Genomic DNA, 17205 nt, shown 5'->3' with positions numbered 1-17205 from the left:
AACATCTGAAGAATTCAAAAACTCAGTTGGAATGTCAAGAGAAGGACACAAATGGGGAAAACAAAAGTCATTTCGTGCAAAAGTCAGTTCTTCCAAGATTACTCTTAAATTCATTCGTTCCTTTAGTCAACACATGTACATTGAACACCTACACTATAAGCTGGCCTCTGGTCTTTGAAATGAAGATTTAACATAAGTTAGATGTGCTTCTTCATAAGAGGGTGGATAACTCAGATTTAGGGACTATTGGGGTCAGCCACTTTTATAATATTTCTTACTCCATGTCCTTTCCAAAAATCCACAACAACTTAAAGTTAAATGTTACTAATAAAACTTAACAGATAAAAAAATTTGAGGTAGATATTGATCATGGTCACGTAATTCATGAGTAATTGGGCAAGTAAGGACTTAAAGAGCCCTCTGACTCCCAAGGCCATGCATATTACAAAACATACCTATAGACCACTAGGATAGGCAGACTTCTTTGCAGATATTGTACTCTTGTCCCTTCTTCACCTGAGCACAAGAGACTGCCATCTTAAGAAATCAGTTCTCAGCCTTGATTAAATTCTCTAATTGGATTGCTGGCACTACCAGACATCAACTCTTAATCTAGGGGCCATGTGGATCTCTCTTCTCCTCAGTGTCTCTTTCATCTGAATGCCACAAGACAGCTACTGTCTTCCTCATTCTTGTTGACACTTCCCTTTGAGCCCTTCTGGTCTACCCAGTATCCTTTTTCTAACAGTGGTTTCACGATCCTGAAGCTGGAGCATGACTTGCCCCAATCAGAGTGTGCAATAATTTGGATCTTGCCTATCTTCGATCTTCTACTCTAGAGCTAATCCACGCATGCCACTTAGCAGGTGTGTCTGTCTCCATTCATATCATTTTCTATGCTTTGCTTTGAATGTCCTTCTCTCACCTCAGGGGACTCCCAACTTATCATTCAATACTGGGTTCAGGTGACACCTCTATGGGTCCTTTTTTTTTTTTTTTTTTTTTTTGCTAAAAAAGAGAAAACCTCTCGGGTTTGCACTTGGTCCAGTTATCCATTAATAAAGTACAGTTCCTGTTTCTATGTTTGTGTTTTCACCATATGGCCAGTGTCTGAACAGAAAGATTCATCGTTTTGATCTTGGTATCACCAGCATAGGGCATGGGAAACCATTTCTATTGAAAGTACGAATAAAACTTAAAAGGTCTGCCACAGCCTGCATGCAATTTATGCAACTATTTCTCCAGTGCCCACACTTGCCTGAAAGAGTAGAGATGGAGGCCACACCTTCCTGATCATAAACAGAGAACATGACAGAGGCACCGCTCAGGACATAAGTTCATGTGACTTATATGGATGGTCTTCTACAAAGCAAAAATAAAAATGAAAAAGAGAAGCCTTGTTTACACAGGATATCCTTTTGCCCTTCAGGTGGCAAAATGCTCATTTTTCATCTGTCTGTCACAACTCTGATCAGAGTTCACAAGGCCTGATACCAACTCCACTTTCATCTACCGTAGTGCATCTATAGCCTCCTAAATGATCACTCATGCTGAGCCATGCCTCTCTTCAATCTGTTTTCCTAAGAGTTCTTCAAAGAGTCTCAAAAGCAAGCAAGCAGGCAAACAAATAGACACGAACAACATCTAATTACATTACTTCCACAGATGAAATAATGTGATGTCATCTTGGTTAATGCCGTAAATCCTTTATATTCCTTGTAAAGCTTTTCATGGTGCAGCCCCTGCTGACCTCTCAAGCCTTCCTCCATCCTCTTTATCAACATTGCACAATTCTAGCCAGACATTAGTGTATTGTGTTCTCTAAACAATAAGTCATATGTAGCATTAGTCTTAAAAAAATTTATAAACTCTATTGGTAAGATCGTTTGTTGATTTGTAAAAAAAATTAAGCAGAAAGCACAGTTCCCTGATACTCCTTCTCCTGACACCTTAGCCCCCGCCAAGTTTCCCCTATTATTGATATTTTACATTTGTGTAGTACATTACAACTGATGACCTGACATTGATACACTATTGTTAGCTGAAATCCATAGTTTGTCTGAAAGTTCACTCTCTTGTGTTGTATCATTCTATGAATTGTTCTCTTCTCATGTATTGCCCCATTTGTGTAGAAGGCACTGGTGCCTGTTCTTTATTCGGCTCAGTCATCCTTCAGGTTTCAACTTAGATATCACCACTTCCAGAAAGCCTTCCTTGATACCTAATACTGCTCTCAGGTCACATGGCTCATGAGTAAAGGGTTAGTCCTATTTTAAATAGGTGCTTTTTCTATGTGCTCCAGATATTATCTCAAATTACCTTTATTTCAGCACTTATATCCTTGTATTTTAATACCATACTTACTTAGCTGCCATGGTCTTAAGGGCAGGGGATATATCTTGTTGATTCTTGTATTTCCCAGTAGCTAATAGGATAACTGGCAAATAAGACATAATCAGTGCATTTTGTTTTGTTGACTAGGTAAATGTGATCTTTCATTTTTTCCCAGGACATGCTTAGAGTCCTTAAACAAGTGGAATTACATTTTGTCACTGAGATTTATATCAAAAAGTTTCCTGGATAAGGACAGAGTTAAAATCTCCAGCTAACATATCTACAGAACGACCCATGCCCTCCCTAACTGCTACCTGGTCCCAGGGTTACTAATGGCTGTACCCAGGTAAAAAAAAAACAAACAAAAAAATTTGACCTAAACCTTATTTTCAAGGGAAACTATTATTTTTCTTTACCTTACTTGATTGTTGTGAGATGAGTATCAGAGGAATAAAGTGTGTACTGTAAAATGCCTCCACAAATGACAGTGCATAGAGATGTCCTACATCTTCCCTTCCAACTCTCCTTTGGAAGGAACAGAAACCATCTGGTGTAGGCATCCTCACCTCTATTTACCCTTGGCCTATGTATGACCCACAACTTGGCAAGAAACAGTAAGAGAGGCCAACCATATCTTTTCTCTAGTTACTTTAAAACACATTTAACATCTTTTGTTATTTTCAGTGATCTGAGAGTACAAAATTGAAGATGCCTCTGGAATATGAAACTTACTCTTGAGATGTGAAATATATTTATCTTAAAAGTAATTACTATTGAATAGAGAACATATTAGACTTCAAAATATTAACTTATCATCCAGAAGTGCATTACGTTTGTCCTAGTTTTTAGGAACTATTGTATCTTAAAGACCGATGCCTTGAATAAATTTGTAGAAGAGACAAATGTGAAAATGCAACACAAGTTGTAGCTGAGCACACGCAAAGGAAACCTGTGTGTAAATCCAACTGGAATGGGAGAGACAAGGTCCAAAGGAGAGAAAAGATCTGTAGATGGCAAGAAGAGCATAAAGCAACAGGTATGCCGAGCAAAAGAATTGTATGCCGGAGATAGTATCCAACATATAATTATCAAATAAATTAATGAACCAAAGGAGTTCAGCTAGTTCAATAAGCTCCCATATTTAATTTTTATCATGCATTCAACACTTATTTTGAGCCGTCAATAAGCGAAGCCTCAGCATGCATTATTTCTTTTTTTTTTTTACCCGGAAGTTTTTTTTTTTTTTTTATTATACTTTAGGTTTTATGGTACATGTGCACAATGTGCAGGTTAGTTACATATGTATACATGTGCCATGTTGGTGCGCTGCACCCAGTAACTCGTCATCCAGCATTAGGTATATCTCCCAATGCTATCCCTCCCCCCACCCCACAACAGTCCCCGAAGTGTGATGTTCCCCTTCCTGTGTCCATGTGTTCTCATTGTTCAATTCCCACCTATGAGTGAGAATATGCGGTGTTTGGTTTTTTGTTCTTGCGATCGTTTACTGAGAATGATGATTTCCAATTTCATCTATGTCCCTACAAAGGACATGAACTCATCCTTTTTTATGGCTGCATAGTATTCCATGGTGTATATGTGCCACATTTTCTTAATCCTGTCTATCATTGTTGGACATTTGGGTTGGTTCCAAGTCTTTGCTATTGTGAATAATGCCACAATAAACATACGTGTGCATGTGTCTTTATAGCAGCATGATTTATAGTCCTTTGGGTATATACCCAGTAATGGGATGGCTGGGTCAAATGGAATTTCTAGTTCTAGATCCCTGAGGAATCGCCACACTGACTTCCACAAGGGTTGAACTAGTTTACAGTCCCACCAACAGTGTAAAAGTGTTCCTATTTCTCCACATCCTCTCCAGCACCTGTTGTTTCCTGACTTTTTAATGATTGCCAATCTAACTGGTGTGAGATGGTATCTCATTGTGGTTTTGATTTGCATTTCTCTGATGGTCAGTGATGGTTAGCATTTTTTCATGTGTTTTTTGGCTGCATAAATGTCTTCTTTTGAGAAGTGTCTGTTCATGTCCTTTGCCCACTTTTTGATGGGGTTGTTTTTTTCTTGTAAATTTGTTTGGGTTCATTGTAAATTCTGGATATTAGCCCTTTGTCAGATGAGTAGGTTGCGAAAATTTTCTCCCATTTTGTAGGTTGCCTGTTCACTCTGATGGTAGTTTCTTTTGCTGTGCAGAAGCTCTTTAGTTTAATTAGATCCCATTTGTCAATTTTGGCTTTTGTTGCCATTGCTTTTGGTGTTTTAGACATGAAGTCCTTGCCCATGCCTATGTCCTGAATGGTAATGCCTAGGTTTTCTTCTAGGGTTTTTATGGTTTTAGGTCTAACATTTAAGTCTTTAATCCATCTTGAATTGATTTTTGTATAAGGTGTAAGGAAGGGATCCAGTTTCAGCTTTCTCCATATGGCTAGCCAGTTTTCCCAGCACCATTTATTAAATAGGGAATCCTTTCCCCATTGCTTGTTTTTCTCAGGTTTGTCAAAGATCAGATAGTTGTAGATATGTGGCGTTATTTCTGAAGGCTCTGTTCTGTTCCATTGATCTATATCTCTGTTTTGGTACCAGTACCATGCTGTTTTGGTTACTGTAGCCTTGTAGTATAGTTTGAAGTCAGGTAGTGTGATGCCTCCAGCTTTGTTCTTTTGGCTTAGAATTGACTTGGCGATGCGGGCTCTTTTTTGGTTCCATATGAACTTTGAAGTAGTTTTTTCCAATTCTGTGAAGAAAGTCATTGGTAGCTTGATGGGGATGGCATTGAATCTGTAAATTACCTTGGGCAGTATGGCCATTTTCACAATATTGATTCTTCCTACCCATGAGCATGGAATGTTCTTCCATTTGTTTGTATCCTCTTTTATTTCCTTGAGCAGTGGTTTGTAGTTCTCCTTGAAGAGGTCCTTCACATCCCTTGTAAGTTGGATTCCTAGGTATTTTATTCTCTTTGAAGCAATTGTGAATGGGAGTTCACTCATGATTTGGCTCTCTGTTTGTCTATTATTGGTGTATAAGAATGCTTGTGATTTTTGTACATTGATTTTGTATCCTGAGACTTTGCTGAAGTTGTTTATCAGCTTAAGGAGATTTTGGGCTGAGACAATGGGGTTTTCTAGATATACAATCATGTCGTCTGCATGCATTATTTCTTTATTTTCTATGTCCTACCTTATTATCTTCAATTTAGTGACAAGGAAATTGTTGTTCACAACTATTAACTAATCTTTTAATATATATACCAAGTAAGTCAAATATTCAGAAAGCCAGTCCCATCTGTCTGATTCTCGTCCATGTTCCTAACCACAGCTTTGGAGCCTATGATAATAATATTTTCTATGATGGAATACTTGTTCTAAGTATTCAGTGTTACTAATTCTAAACCATGACACACACCAGCATTGTGGGATTATTCTCCAGTCTACATTCTATGTTTCATTCTTTTCTTTAATAATGGCCAGATAATCAGTGTTTCTATTCTCACCACTGGGTACTCAGGACAACCTGTCACTGTGACCTTGTATTCTGAACCAGGGATCAGTAAACATTTTTGCAAGGAGTCAAATAGTAAATATTTAGGCTTTGGAGGCCATACAGTCTTGGGTCAAAAATACTCAGCTCCTCACTAAAGCTGCCACACATAATATGTAAATGAATGAAAGTGACTGTGTTCCACTATAAACCGATATGTAAAGATAGGCAGTAGGTTGAATTTGGCCTGAGGAATGAAATGTCATGATTCTACTCCATTTCTTTCAAGGGAGTCTCTTCCTCTTATTTTAGCCACAGCCCAAAGGTACCATAGAATGCTATTTATATGTATCTATATTATTTATGATTAGTAATAGGTTTTCAGAAAATACTTTAATCCTTCTATACCTGATATTTTGTTTCATTAAAAGAAAAAAGTACCTGTCCTAAACCATTAAATTGATTTCAGAATCTACTAATGGACTATAATTCATAGATTGAAAAATGCAAAATTTTCTGAAGTTAAAAAAATAAGAATTGATTTCTAGAAAATCTTTGTGGAAGATCCTAAGTTACATAAAGGAACAAGAAGTAAAAGGGGGCAGAATCTTGGATCTGGATGTGCCCTTATAGTTCCTGACACAATTGCTTTTTCTTTGAATAATAGATAAAACAAATTAAAACATCTTTCTTTTTAAAGGTAAGATATTATAACACATGGTTCAAATAAATTTATCTTTTCTGGTGGGATTTTAGGTTTCAATATTGTTAAGCAGATAGCTCTTATTAAAAAACCTTCCTAGGATCTACAAATCTGATTCTTTCAAAATATATTTGTGCAGTTTTCTCTATGTTTTGAGTCTTCTAATTCTAAAAGTCACTCGCTTTTCACCTCAAGCAACATTTCCCACTTGAAAACTACCAGCAGAGAATGAGATATTAATTCTCAGTACACCATCCATGCATAGGGAATACCACATTCAGCAAATAAAAATATAGGTTGCCAACCTCACGTGTAATTTCAGGTAAATCACCAATAATAGTATATTGTAAGTATATTCTTTGCATTGCCTGTGCCACATTCATACTGAAAATCCATTCTTTAGCTAAATTCAAATTTAGTTGGATATCTGCATTTTGTCTGAAAAGCCTATCCATAAAGCTATTCTGCATAGGAAGATAAAAGTGAGAACCTTGAAATGTACAGGAAGATTTTCAATATTCCCAGCAAAAAAATGAAACTCTCCCATAGTGCCATGTTGTCAAATGCTCTGATTCTGTTTTTAGGTCTTTTTTTCCAGTTTTATTGAGGTATAAGTGACAAATTTAAAAACGTATCTATTCAAGATGTACAACATGATTATTTAATATATACATATTTAATATATGTATAAAATATTAACATATTTAATATATGTATACATTGTTAAATGATTACCAAAATCAAATTAACACTGTGTTAAATTAACACAAATTACTGTGTGTGTGTGTTTAAAGTAAACAATACATTATTATTATCTATAGTTACCATGTTATTCATTAGACCCCTAGAACTTAGTTTACTTGTAACTGAGAGTTTGTACTTTATAACAAACATCTCTGTTTTCCCCATATCTCAGGTACTGGCAATCACCATTCTATTTTCTGCTTCTATGAGTTTGATATTTTTAGATTCCACATATATGTGAGATTGGGTAGTATCTGTCTTCTAAGCCAGGCTTATTTCACTTAGCATTATATCTTCCAGGTTCTTCTATGTGGTTACAATCACAAGAATCCTTTTTATTTTTGAGTTTTGATGAACTTACTGAAACAAAATCCTCATTTGTATGAAGCCCATGAGGTGTGCATAAAAATGATTATGATTATTTTTGTTCTCCATTCTTTTGCTTTGTCCTAAATCTAACTCTACTATGAAATCTGCATGTTAAAAATGATTTTTCTATGGGAAGATGTTTGGGTTCAAGGTGTGGAGGGACTATGGTTTTTAAGAGGAAAATCATTAACAAAGCCGAAGCATTGTAGGCTGACATTAGTCGCTTATTAGTGTCACCGCATTCAGTTTAGATCTCTAGATCCTTCACAGGAAAGCACTTAATATGCAACCTTCCTATTTCCTTCTCAGTCCATTAATTTGAACCATAATCTTATCCATTCCAGCACTGGGCTTTTATCATGCACTGTCTAGATGAGCTACTCAGCCAATAAATCCAATAAAGTCATTTTCCAAAGTGTAGAGATTTCTCCCATGAAACACAGAATCTTGCAGCTAAGATGTACCTGACGCTGTTGAAGTTAGATATTGACAGAAACATGGGATCTTATTTTTAGCTTTTCTGATGATTATTTGAATTCAGTGAAAAAAAAAGAATGGTTTGAGGTGTCTCATTTCTCCCAGGGGATGTGGGTTTTGAGAAATTACACTCATTTTTTGCCTTTTGTCCTACTTTGTTTGACCATAAACTGAGTGACTTATACAAAACAAACATTTATTTCTCACAGTTCAAGAGGCTAAGAAACGTCCAAGTTTATGGCACCAGCAGGGGCCACACCTGGTGAAGGCATGGCTCCTTATGGATAGCTGTGTTCTCTCTGTAACCTCACATGATGGAAGGGGTGAAGGGTCTCTCTCTGGCTTCTTTTAGATTTCTATTCATGAGAGCAGTGTCCTTATCATCTCCCAAAGACCCATGTCCTAATACTATCACATGGGGCATGAGGATGTTAATATATACATTTGAAAGGGAGGTCACACGCCTGGAAACCACTGCACCCTTATTATATTTAAAAACAATGTCATGTTGCTTCTGATTAATGCTTCTCAATTTGGAAGGCAATCAAATAACCATATCTAATTGGAGCATCAAAACAATTCCTTGGCCAATTTCTTTTTCTAATTGCTCTAGATGGACTGAGACTAGGAGTCATTTTATTTGGATTTACCTAAGACCATACCACTTTCTGTGACACGATATTTCTATTGTACGTGAAGCCACACAAATTAACAAATTATATTTTTATATCGCAATTATTTTAATTTATCATATTTCAACATTTTTACCCAAGTTCACTGTAAAAAAATGAGTCAGATTCTAATCAGTGCCATTGCTGAGAAAACTGGGAGGAATAAAATTAGTAACAGATACCTTTCATTGAATGTCTACTGTAACCCTATAAGCTATAAAATATCTCCATTTTACTGATGAGGAAAAGGAAGTCATTCAGCTTATCAGTAAAAGAGTAGGATTAGAGCCACATTCTGCTGGCCTCCAAAGCCTGTGTCCTCCTCTGGGGCTTTGTTTTCAGCGTGCTTTGCAGCAAATATTGCTGAGATTCTTTTCTGGGCCAGAATGTATCTGGACTTTGGTAAAAGCAATTGACATGTTTCTTCTTACCATAGAACCCTCATTTAGTATGAAAAACATGGTATTAACAAAAAAAGACACATACATAAAACAAGTATAAATTATAATAAGTGCAATGAAGCACATGTCCTGATTTCAGGTGAAGGGTGTCTGGTGAATGGGGAGGGGGATTGCTGTCTGTCTACATAGTATCTTCAAGGGAAGCTCCTCTAAAGTTGAACCCAATACCTGCAAGATGAAAAGATGTTTGTTATATAAAAAGCATAACATGAGGGATTTCAGGCAGAAATGTAAATACTTTGAAGCAAGAAAGAAAATAGTATTTTTGAAAGACTGAAAAAGGGCATAAAAAAGCTACAGTGCAGATGAGCAGGAAAAAATGGTGCAAATTGGGGGTGGAGGGTAAGAAATAGAAACTGAATTAGGCTGAGCTTATAGGTCACAGTCAGAGCTGCTGGGCATGTTCTAACTCAACAGGAGCTCATCGGAGGGTTTGAAGCAGAGGTGTGACATATACTGGAATGTGGCAAAATCTCTTTGGTTTTGGATTATAAATTTAAGAAAATAATCTGAGTTTCACTACATTTAGTAGAATCTGCTCATTATAAAACATTTGTTCATTTCCTTGGACAGGTAACGGCCATGGAGGAAATGAGGACAAGGCAAACCACCATCCATATGAAGAAAGGCAAGCTTATTTCACAAAGTTGTAACGTTAAGGGGTCAAGGAAAATAGTATAGTTGTCCTGATACAATTTAAGGGCATTTCTATAAAGAAAGCTAGGTTCTACCAGTTTTTATTAGTTCAAGGAAAGATTTCAGAAGATCCAAGGATGTAACTGAATTAGTATTTTCAGGATGCAAAAAGTAATTTACATGTGTATGTTTACCAAAAAGTAAAAAAGACTGTTAAAAGTATTAGTTTTCCCAAATACAAGTTCCTTATCCTTACATAATTTCTTTAACTCTTCTAACCCAAGCTCATTTACAAGCTCCCTGGTGTCTGGACCGGAGATAGGTATAGGTAAGCTATCTGAATAGTGATAAGAAGACATGACCCTCTAGAACCAAGGAGGAGTAACCCCGAGATTGATTCAGAGGACTTGCCATGCTTAGTATTCTCACCTGCTGTGGCTCTCAGTGGTGCCGGGGTCACCTCATCTCACAGCTTGAGCAGCTCTAATAAGGACAGGAGAAAGGGAAATACTGGGTAGAAGAGGGCAGCTCCCGGCAAAGGCCCCACCCACAAGCCTGGAAACCCACGACCATAAATGGGAACAGGCATTCCTGTTTTTGCACCCAAATGTTGCTTTTGGCCTACCACATCCCCCTATCCTGTACTCATGTAAACCCCAAGCCCCAGGCTTCACAAGGAGATGAGAGGACTAACAGAAGAGCAGAAGAATGGCAGAATGGTGTGGCAGAGAGAACAGAGGAGCATCTCTACGCCCAGAGCAGTTCATCTGGGGATGGTCAGAGAGGAGGTTGGCAACTGGAATTGGCAAACTCCAGGAGAAGATAATCTTCCCACTCTATCCCCCTTCCAGCTTCCCATCCATCCTGCTGAGAGGCACCTCCACCACTCAATGAAACCCCACATTCATCCTTCAAGTCTGTGTGCAATCTGATTCTTCCTGGATGCCAGACAAGGTCCTGGGTACCAAAAGGGCACTGAGCTGGCTAACACTTAAGCAGTCCATGGACGGCAAGGCTAAAAGAGTGCACTGTAACAAACACCCACCTGGGCTTCAGGAGTCACAGGCTCTCACCCCTGGACGTTGCCATGGGGCTAGAGCCCAGGGATGCTCACCCTGCCTCCTGCACCTGCCCGTCTACATGCTCCACTTCTTGTAAAGGGTTTGAGCGTCTCTGGTGGCCAAACAGATGAGTCACACCCCATCACATGTCCTGCGAGGGGGGTCAGGGAACTCTCCAGTTTCAGCTGTTGTTTTCTTAGGGCAGAGAAAGGGAAGTCCATTCGATGACTGTTTCACCAAGGGTGAAGCTGAGTTATGGAGCCTAGTTAGTTGTCCCACCCTCTCCACAGGGCAACACAACCACAAGCCAGCATGTTCTCCTCATCTTTGAAGTAAAGCTTAAAAGGAAGCATCCCTCAGGATGCCTAATACTTGTCTTTTTCCACCTAAATTATATAATTAAGTCCAAAGTTGTACCATAGTAATCTAGGTATCCTACAGCTGAGACTATTGTGAAAGGTAATTGCTTCTTCTGACAACTTCTCCTAGTCTGAGTTGCTCTGGGCAGAAGCCTGGGTTACAGAAGACATGGCTTCCTACACTTCCTCTAAGTTGGAAATTCTGTATCCAAAGAAAGCAAACCTAAGGTAAAATGTGCATAGACTCATTCATCAAATGTTTCAAATTAAACTGTCAAAGTGAAGAAACTGAAAAGGAAAAAAAATATCTTGAGAGAATCTGGCAATACAAAAGTCAACACCCAATTCAACAAGCCAAGACCAGAAAGAGGCAGAAGCACAGCATGAAGACACATGTATCCTCTGTGGGAACCTGGGATTTGAAGTCAGGAATAAATGTGCAAATCTGAATCCTGTCTCTTATTAGATCTGTTTCCCTGGAAAGGATACTGTACTCTCTAACCCTCACTTTCACCCCTGTAATTCAATTTTCTAGCATCAAGTGAGTACTTAATCTTGAAACCACTCTTCAAAGTATTTTACATGTGTTTTCTTATTTAAAGTTTACAACAAATCTATTTAATCATTATTACTTTATCTCAAATTTGCATATGAGACATTTGAAAACAGAGATACCAAGTTTATTGCTAAGGGTCACATTATCACTGAATGGTGAATTCAGTACTCAGATTCAGACCTCTGATTCCAGAGCCCAGTTTCTTAACATACCTCTGGATGAATCAGTGAAAAAGGCAAATAATAAATGATAGTAGTAGTCACTGCTGCTAAAAAATACTGTTTCCCCATTTTTAGAAATTAAATGTTGGTATTTATTAAAATATTTTTCATGTTTTAATCATTATATTTATGTTTTCTATTATACACTTGAGTATATAGAGCATATTTATAATAGTATTTTCCATAAACCTCATCATCTCTGCTTTCTGGGTCACCTTTTCTTCATTCTTTTACTACCTAGTAACTTTCAATTGGATGTAGGGCATTGTACATTTTACACTGTGAAGCATTTTATTGCATTCTTTAAAGATTCTTGACCTTTTACTGGCAGAAGGTCAAGTTACTTGTGTATTAGTTTGATCCTTTTGAGTTTTGCTTTTGAGCTGTTTTAGGGAAAATCAAAATGAGCCTTTATTCTAGAGCTTTATGAGTTCCACTATGGATGTTATGTTGGCTCACTACTGAAAGTCCTATGGATTCAACAGGGTGTCTCTCCTCTAGATGAGAGAAATTCAGATCATTTCCAGTCTTGTGTGAACCCTGGGTTTTGTGCATCTTACTGCTCACTGTATTCCATGTGAATTGTGTAATCAAAGTACTAAATTATTGCTCTTTGGCAATTGTTTTTTTCTTTGGAATTTGTTCTAGTTCATCTTTATGGGTTTTCTTTCTTTCCATGCAGGGACAGATTAGTGTTTAGACAAAGACTTAAGAGTTCCTTGCAGAATCAACAGGTTTTAGCTGTCCTGGTCTCCTCAAACTTCCATCTTTGACTTCAACTCAGCAAGGTGGCTGGAGTCTGTTTGGGTTTTCCTTCTGTGCTGGAATTTGTGGATTACTTCTGGATCCAGAAAGCAGGGGTGCTGTTTGGGCCCTCCATTCTTGTTTTGCTTTCTCAGACAAGACAGTCTTGTGCTGCTTGCTGTCCAATGTCACACACACACAAAATGTTGTTTCTTGTATTTTGTCCTATTTTCTGTTTGTGCTTGACAAGAGTGAAAATCCAGACTATTTTACTCTTTCTTAGGTGGAAGCAGAAACCCACCATTATTATTACAAATTTCTCATGAAACAGTACTTGGAATATCTTTCTAGAGTATGTTAAACCCCTTAGACAAAGGGAGGGTAAGAAGAAATAGTAGGGGTACTGACCCAGTCTGGAGAGGTTAAAGTAGACAAGGAAGACTTCTTGGAAGAAGTGGGGCCTGAGCTGGGTCTCAAAAGCCAGACGAGTTTTCAGATATAAACATTCCTTTAGTGCAGTTGGCATGGCAAGTTTAAAGAGAGCATAAATGAATGATTGAAATTTCTTGACTTAATGAAGCCTTAATAATAACCCTAATTCAGTTTATTAAGCATCTATCACTCATAGATGAATAGCTAATGCCTTTTCTAATAAAACAGTCATAATAAAATAAAGGAAGCCATAACATATATTATTTTTGTTCTTTTAATCACATACTTTCCAAATGGGGATACTGAAGCCATTGGAATAGCTCTACAAAATGCACTTTTTCTTTTTTTAATTTCGAAATTTAATTTACTTGATGATACATCAGGAACAATTAGGTGCCGTTTTCTTGTTCTACTGATAATTTAATGAAAAAAAATTCCAATTTCAACTCCATATATTATGCTCTGGAAAGTGACTCTTCTTACCATTGGAGAAAACTAAGCAAATGAACTGGATTTTAATGGCCCCACCTAAAAACAACAACAAAAACTTCTTTCTTTTGGGAGCCCTTGGATTCGGATGCCTTCATCCATGAGTTCAGCCTAATAAAATAATTACCTCTGTCCATCAATGGATATAAGATGACCCTTCTTCCAGTTCTACTTACAAGAGTTAAGACATAGTGGCATTTTCAAAAAGAAATGCTGACAGAACAAAAGATGATGTTATCATGGGAAATTCAAATGATATTAACTCATTTAATTTCCCAAATAGTAGCTTTCCTATCCTACTATAGCTGAGTATCTGTCAGTCCTTGAAATGTAACACGGCTCACAGCATCCTACCTCACTATCCTGTCTTGCTTTTTTGGTAACTCTAAGACTGCCTCCACATGGCTGCTACAATCAAGCATCTGCTCAGTCACTTAAAAACAGTGTCTTAGAAGCCTGGCCAACTTAGGGTCAAGACTAAAAGAGGTAAGGAAATTAAATTTACAGACCACCTGTAACACACCAGGTATTGTGCCATTTTAAAATACAGTATCCCATTTAGTCTGTAACTAAACTCTGAGGGGCTATCTCCATGTTATTGTTGATCAGTGAAATAAAGCGAACTGCCTAAAACTATATAATTACTGAATGGCAGAGGCCAGGTGTGGTGGCTTGCACCTGTAATCCCAACTACTCAGGAGACTGAGGCAGGAGAATCACTTGAACCTGGGAGGCAGGGGTTGCAGTGAGCGGAGATCACACCACTGCACTCTAGTCTGGGAGACAGGGAGAGAGTCCATCTTTAAAAAAACAAATAGAATGGCAGAACTAGGTTACCGTTTTACCTGATTCATGGGTACCCTCATATACACATGCTCTGCCCAAGGTGTAGGCACTAAACCACATTCCTGCCTCAGCATCCCCCCAGTTTCTCTTTAGTTTTTGCTAGACTGAATGTGCCTATTCTTCTCCCACTTATTTCACAAACATTGATTGAGCTCCTACTACAGATTATGTCTGAGGCTACACACCTCCAGATGCCTTGTAATAAATTCCAGCTTCTGTACTTCAAAATATCACCAACTAGTAGAAAATGTGGGAATGGAAGTAATGAGTTAGTGATTTACCCTAGGGCATAAGAAATGTAAATATTTTGGGAGAAGAAAGTAGAAAACCTACCCAGCCTGATTCAGGTGTGTGTGATGGTGGAGACAGATAGACCTCTATGAAAATTGTTGGCAGCATACCTTAAATAAAAAAAAAAGAGTTTTCCAGACAAGTAGAAAGGGGGAGGGTCTCCAAACAAGATTGATCCATCATGGAGGAAAGATAAACACTGCTAATTCAGAAACTGCCTTTTAGTGGAGGTCAGTGATTAGATCCAATTTAAAAAGGTGAAGGTCTGTAGTGGGATGGGGCTAAGAAAGGAAGAGGGTTGGGCTGGTTTCTGTTTTTTGCTCCATCTGGAATGCTTTCTTTCTTCCTGAGCAATTTGTCCGACTGGCAAGCTTCAACTCAAGTTTCCAGGATCATGTGAAAACCAATAATTCACTTATTTACCCATGTTTCTAATACATGTTATAAATGCCTCTGTTTTTGCCTTTATCGCCCAGTACAATAATTGTGTGCCTGTCCACCAGCCCCTGGAGACTGTGAGCTTTTTAGGAAAAGAAGGGTTGTGTCCTACTTAGCTCTTACTTCCAGTACTTAGAGTAGTGGTAGTGCTAGGCAGAGGATGAGCATCTGATGGCTGTTAGCTCAATGTCCTAGTAAATTAATGCAGTGAGAGAAACACAGTGTTATACTCCAATTTTTCCTTCATACCTATAAAGTTTTCTTATATATTTACAGGCTACTAATGTAAATAATGACACTTTTCCCTACACCACCCTTTCACCCTATCTTCCCCTATAGTCAGTTTTTTTATAACATTTGTCCCTTAGTGAATTTGTTTTTGACTAAATCCAATGTTGCTCTTATCTCTCTGAGTCTCTAACCCCTCAAAATCCATTTGTATTATGTCTTTATTCACTCTGTTGCTTGCTATATCTTTTATTTTATTATTACTATACTTTAACTTAAAGCTTGCTATATCTTATAGCTCAGTATAATTTGTGAATTACATTAATATGCTATTTACTCTCGCTTCGAAATCTCATGTACTGTACCTCTTTTCATGTAGCTTCTTACCAAGAATAAAGTAGGTGCCTACTAAATTAAATGTTCCAATGTTACTTAGTTTGGAAGGGTTATTAATATAAAGAAAGAAAAAATGATAGAAGAGGATTGAATAGATTTTGCAAAAAAACAGATGCTTATAAAATGTGATGTCTCAGAAAACATGCTGGAGGAAAACTGATAAAACATATGTGCATTGGAGGTGTGAAATAATTGGAAAACAGTCATTTAGAAGAGAACAGCAAAAGTATTAATACATAATGCAGAACTTACATTTAACAAAAATAACATGTATACTTAGGAAACTAGATTATTGGAGCTGAAAGCCAATCTGGGGACTATTAAATATTTCCTTCCTTTTTTATTGATAAGGAGAGAAAGCCCAAGGGACTTTGTCGAGGGCATACCCCAAAGAGTTACAAAGAATATTCTAGAAGCCAAGTTTAATTTTCCTAATTAGCTGTTCTTTCCAAGTTTTTTACATATGCAAGATCTTATGGGTTATAAACGAATGATACATAGATCTTTTTGAATTTCATGATATCGTTATTAAAATAGGGAGGATAGTTATCATTTTCTTTATCTGACACATTAAAAATCTAAGGCTCAGGGAGGCAGCGATTAGTGGAAGAGCAGGCTTCTAGTTAGTGGTGAGGTCAGATCCCAAACTTTTTTTCTCATTCCAAGGCCAACATTCTTGCAAATATAACACACTGATCCTGACGTAAAATGACTATCCAATTACATCAGAAAGAAACATGACAACAAACTAGCCCATCTTCAATATAAAAGCTGAAGAGACACGATGACTGCTGAGATAACAGAAAAATAAATTTTAGAAACTTGCCAATGGTTGCAGACTGGAGGGTGAACAAACATTAACATTGCATTCAGATAGCCCAGAATTGAAATACAGCTTTGATGTTTCTGGTCAATATCGACATTGTTGTCAATGCCAGCCCCATGTAAACTGTAAATTGTCACTTGGGCAGGACTGCTTGTGGTAATTGTAATTGGCTGGGGACATAAAATGTGATCAAGCCATTTCCTGATATTCATCTGCATGGGTAGAATCAGTACCGGGAAGCAGGGGGGTTTGGCTTCTCATATTTCTATGTTAGCATCAGATTCTGGGAATCAGAACACCAGGTCAATAGTATTAACACATAGATCTGAATCTCTAGAATAGCTACAGAAACAGCTGACAGAAGAGGAGATTCTCAATGTATACTGGAGAAAAATTAAGATGGAGTGTATCAGCATTGATCA

This window comes from Pongo abelii, chromosome 7 (genome assembly GCF_028885655.2).
Source record: "Pongo abelii isolate AG06213 chromosome 7, NHGRI_mPonAbe1-v2.0_pri, whole genome shotgun sequence".
NCBI lineage: Eukaryota > Metazoa > Chordata > Mammalia > Primates > Hominidae > Pongo > Pongo abelii.
The sequence above is the reverse complement of the archived record's forward strand: the minus strand, read 5'-3'. Positions refer to the sequence as shown.